This window comes from Pinus tabuliformis, chromosome 6, assembly GCF_031772625.1.
Source record: "Pinus tabuliformis cultivar Carrire ecotype Pingquan chromosome 6, CPIR1, whole genome shotgun sequence".
Taxonomy (NCBI): Eukaryota; Viridiplantae; Streptophyta; class Pinopsida; order Pinales; family Pinaceae; genus Pinus; species Pinus tabuliformis.
This window is the reverse complement of record NC_142292.1, coordinates 1,993,364,063-1,993,369,917: the sequence shown is the minus strand read 5'-3', so window position 1 is coordinate 1,993,369,917 and position 5,855 is coordinate 1,993,364,063.

The window sequence follows — 5,855 nt, the reverse complement described above, 5'->3', positions numbered from 1 at the left end:
TCAGCTATATCATGAAAGCAGTATGAAAAATAATGTATTGTATTGTATTGTATTACAGGTCTCCTCTCAGCATTGGATGAACTTCGGATCCCCCTGATAAAGCATTTCACCTGATAAACAGCCTCATACTTTAGGGGGCAACTGTTATAGACATTTTTGTGCCTTACAGCATTGAGCATGAAATGTCCATAATATAAGGGATCCAAAGTCCCTAAACATGTTGTTCCTACCCCTAGAGGAACAAGGCTAACAAACCACAGCAATTCACAGAAGTTCTCCACCAGAAACTGCTCAAAAACAAGTCAATTGAGGATCATTTCAGTGGCTACACTAGCTGTTTGCGCTGAATGTCAAAGCCAACACTGGCTACCTACGTTGAATGTCAAATGGAACACTGGCTACCTGCGCTGAACGAGAATGGACATGTAGCAGGCTCATTTCTCGAGGTGTCAAAACCCAGGAAGCTTCCAAAATGACACTTGCCTCAGGGAATTCGACTGGTGATGAGTAAGAGGTTCCAAATCTCCAAGTGGAAGCAAGAACCTACAAGTGGACTCAAGAACTGATAGAGGGAGAGGACACTAGTCAGATCTCAAGCTGACTCATCCTCTCTCCAAACATCTATATATGGATCTCTCCTCCATGAGATCCAGGGGGCTGGAATTTTGTTATTGCAAAGAATTGTTGTTGGTTTGAGATTGGAATCATTGGGTGCTTAATGCTTTGAAGGGGGTGAAGATAGGAATTCCATTTGCTGGATTGGAGCCCTCTGGGTTGTATCTCTTCCTGGACCTTGTTATTCATCAATAAAGCTATCTTGGTTTCTCCTATATGTTGATGTATTTTGATGTATGAATGCATTAGTATGTTTAGTTTATTTCTAATCCTAAACTAGTTATGAATGTGAATAGCTGTCTTTGTGTAGTGTTCTTCTCTTGTCGCAAGTAGTTGTTCTCTTGTTGCAAGTAGCTGTTCTCTTGTTATCTTACAGGAACCCGTTGAAGCTAGGCGAGTGAGAAGGCAAGTAGCTGTGAACTCCCAAAGAGAAGAAAGACCGGATCGAGGGACAAACGGAAGACACCGGTAAGTCTATTGATCTCTCTTCTTTCACATTTCACAAAGGAAGAAACCAGAATAGTTGTCTCTGTTTGTTGCTAAGGCATTGTCACACCTTAGGTGGATAGGATCGTCCTGCATAGGCATTTTTCCCCACAAAAAATAACCACCGTGAATGTAGCACTTCAGCCATTAAAGCCTTGGTCGTGTTTGCACCTTCACCTCCACTTTTTCATTGGCCGGTCATTCACCTCCATTTGATTGTTTACCCATTTTGAGGAACAGCTGCGAAGAGTGATTTCACTAGCCATCCTTGTGACACTGCCGTGATTGGAAAATTCCAAACCTTACCTGGAATCAGCTGCTACCCATTTTATCACTCCTTCCTCAAAAGACGAGTCTTCTTTAAGCTCTTTTCAATCGACTCGTAAAATATGAAAATATTGCCGAGTTCTGGCCTTCCAGCTCGTTAAAGGGACAGGAAGTGCTATCCCTCATCTAGATTTTAATCTTTTTGGACCTGAGGGATTATTGTACAAAAATATCGAGCGCTTGTTTTGATTGGCTCGTTAAAGCTATCGAAAATTCATCCCTTCTGTATTGTTTTATACTTTTTCGGACTTAAGGGATTAGATGACGAAAAAGGAATTTTGGAGTTACCTTTACGTACCTTTTCAGATTCTCTAAAAATGAAAAGGACCGAGTTATCTTTGTCGTTAAACTCGTTAAAAAGGTTAATAGCGACAAACTTGTCTTTAGACGAGAACGAGTTTCACTGTCGCTAGGCTCGTTAAAACATAGCGATGGGTTTGCCCGAAGGGAAAATTATAGAAAACGCATATGTTATCCTCCTCAAGCTTGACAAAAATAAAGAGGTACTGGTCAGCAATGACTGGGGAAAAAATTGGGAAGAAAACTCAAAGAATCTTTATTGGTAGCAAGTCGCTCTTGAACATGACACTTCCACTCTGTGCCCGAGTCGAGTTGGGTTGTTTCATTCACCGGTCACATCGCCATGGTCACACCATACCATCCACATTTGGGGTTAATGCTACCAATCCATCACATCAGTTTCGCAGACATGTTCAAGAGAAGTCATCCAGAAAGGCCACCTGTGTCCCACCCACTACCATACATTATACTCCATTCTTTCATGACGCCACCCTGAACCGTATATCATCAGATCGGTTTCACCTCCATCAAAATCATTTTCTCCGTTCCGTGTCATTGATGTGGGATTCATTAAGGCCCTCCTATGACGGATCACTTCTTGTCAACATCAGCTCATTATCCAAGAAGTTGGTCTAGGAACACCCCATTCAATACTTTGAAGCTTGCATGCCTCAATGGCAAGTTTCTCACTTCCGGCGACAGGTTCACATCAATGACCTTCGACCGAAATATTTTGTGTGGTGTTCGACACCAAGTCCTTTATTCACACCATGTGAATTGTACTACAGTACCTTGAGGATCATTATCATTATCGGTGATTCCTCTTGCGCTTGTTAACAGTTTACATCATTGACTGGTAATCAAGCGATGTCTTTCCATGTTCGACTTCAAAACATTTCTCACATGGATCGACTTGTACTTCAAGTGAAGATAGGACGAGATTGAAGACCCCGGATCTAGTTTCATCCATCCGGGCTGCGATATATATTCAAGGAAATAAAGACATTAAAATGTACAGCATTGCAGCACAGATAATCATCCTACCAAAAGGATGATGTCTCTATCAGAATCATCAATCTACAATCAGACGATTGTCTGTCCTATGTACATGGAAATTAATTTATAAAGCTGAGCATGGGAATGACCGCCTCAGCTAGATCATGAAAACAGTATGAAGATAATGTATTGTATTGTATCTTATTACAGGTCTCCTCCCAGCATTGAAAGAACTTCGAATCCTCATAATAAAGCATTTCATCCGATTAACAGCCTCATACTTGAGGGGGAAATTGTTATAGACATTTTTGTGCCTTACAGCTCTAAGCATGAAATGTCCGTAAACCAAGGGCTCCTAAGTCCCTAAAAGTGTTGTTCTAACCCCTAAAAGAACAAGGTCAACAAATTACAGCTTCTCCCAGAAGTTCTCCACTAGAAACTGCTCAGAATAAGTCAAAACAGGATCATTTCAGCTACTCCACTAGCTAAGTGCATTGCATAGCACCTAAATCCACTGGCTAGGTGCGTTGCAACGCACCTAAATGCACTACCAGGGTGCGTTGGGCGAGAAACGACAAATGACAGTGTCATTCCGCGAGGTGGAGAGACAATGGAAGCTTCCAGAATCTTCTCCTATGACACTTGCCTCACTGAATTCGACCAAGGATGAGGAAGAGGCCTTCAGTCTCCAAGTGGAAGCAAGAACTAACAGAGAGAAGCCACTAATCAAATCACAAGATGACTCATCCTCCTTGCATACATCTATATATGCATCCCTCATCCCAAAGATCCAAAGGCTGGAATTTTGCACATTGTAAGGAATTGTTGTTGGTTTTGAGACAAACATCAGAGAATTGGGTGATCTATGCTTTGTTGGAGGTGAAGAGGGGCTTCTTTGCTGGTAGGTTGATGCTGGGTCAGGAATCATCGGTTGTAACTCCTCCTGGATCTTCTTGTTCATCAATAAAAACTATTTGAGTTTCTCCTCCATGCTTTTGTATCATTGATGCTTGTTACATATGTATGGTTAACTTAAATCTGATCCTAATTTATTTATGAATATCGATCTATGTCTTTGTATAGTTTTCTTCTTTTGTGATCTTACATGTACTTGGTGAAGTTGGGCAAGTAAGGGAGCAGGTAGCTGGAAGCTGTCAAAGAAGAGAGGGATTGGATCAAAGGATTAGCGCAAGACACATGTTGGTTCTTTCTATTCCTCTCTATCTAATAGTTCATAAAGGAAATACAAAAGTAGTTTTTTCTGTTTGTTTCTAAGGCAGTTGTCACACCTTAGTGGGATAGAGAAGTTCTAAATAGACACTTTTCCCGGTAACATAGGCGATCATCCTATCACTGGTGATGATCTCGATAAGAAACCACTGCACGGGCCACCTTGCAAAGGAACCTCCTAAAAGGTCCCGGGACCCCAATCACATAACACTGAAGTCAACGAGGAATGTCATCTATAGTGGTCTCCGGAATATCTCTTGTCAAGCGCTTGAGATGACCCTCCAACTCGGCCAAAACCTCTGTTGATTCGTCCTGTGGGGCTGGCGCGGCTGCAACTGGTTGTTTCCTCTCGTAAGGCCGGAGAGCGGCTGGTCGCTGTGGACCCACATCTACATTTCAAACTTTTGTTATCAATTTTGAGACGATGGAAAAATAATAAAAAAAAATAAAATAGGAAAAATGTTGAAAATGATTTTACCTGAGTCATCCCACTGCTCGCCTGGTGGAAGAGCCATGTCTGGGTCACCACGAAAATCTACCCCAGCGTAAGAGAAGTCCTGAATAGAAAAGACCTGGTTTTTCAACCATTGGAAATACTCAGGTTTGAATCGAGCAACCTCTGTCCTCTCGTCCGGTTGACGGGCCATAACTATGACCCATCGCATCAGTTTGGGCTCTCGAGGAAGCCCAGCTCCAACAATAAGGTGCTGCGGGATCAACATGGGAACCCTCTCCAGGCCAAAACTCACAACCAAAGCCCCATAACCAAAGGTATTTAGTTTTCTGTTTTTGGCCCTGGTCAGTTGGCCTTTTAGATTGGTCAACACAACATCGCACCAGTTGAAGATGGTGCCTCGAAAGCAATAAACTGCCATACGCATCTGGGATCCGGTGGAAATATGTAATGCGGCAGTCCCGCAAAGTCTGGTGATAGTAAACGCAATCACCATGAGTTCAGGACGGGATATGGTATTTATGTCTATCCCTTTGTCTCTAGCCTGGATGTTGCAGTACTCTAGTCGGAGGCTATCGACAGACTGGCCACCTGGCCTAGCCCCAAACAGAGTCAAGTCTGCGCCTCTCTTAGGCAAACCAGTCAAGAAATATATGTCCGCCGGCTCGACTTCGATTTGGTGGCCACCAATGAAGAAGCACTGGTCCTGTATGCTCCATCTGTCAACCAGCCACTGTAAGAAGTCCACCTGAGCCCTCATTCCAGGAATGGCATCGAATTTGTACAAGCCCCATGCTCTCAAAGCATCAAGTGAAGGCTGATGATTCAATGTGGCAGCATCCACGTCCTCATGCTCTCATTCACGCCAATCTAGCATGATGTACTCTCTGCATCGAGTATAAAGATAAATTAAAATGCTAGAAATTAATTTGTGTGGTCCATTTTTGAGAATTTTTGGGTTAAAAACCCTTGCGACGGGGACCGCACACTCCGGGTTAGACACAGTGCGTGGGACCGCACCTTTTCTACATGGAAGGTGCAGACCCCTGGCTTTTTCCCAATGGAGAAAAATTCGGGGCCGCAGGCCAGCAGTGGTAAACCTGCAGGCCCCCGCGCGCGGGTTTTAAGCCTAAAAGCCCTCCCAAAAAATGAAATGAGTGACTAAAACAAAAATTGAAACGGTCAAAAATGAAGAGTAAGATGATGTGGATTACCTGGAGAAGACAACGTTCAATTCCGACGGTTGGATTTTCTGCAATCTTCACGGGAAGTTTTCTGAACGAAAGCACTATTTTCTCACCCAAAACTCAAACGGTAAAAATGAATTGATGAAGGCCCTTTTTATAAATTTTTTGAGTAAATAAATTGCAAATTTGTTTATGTTTCACTTTGGAAAGGTATTTTTGCGACATTTTTATCCATTTCAAACAAGTATGAGTAATGTTTG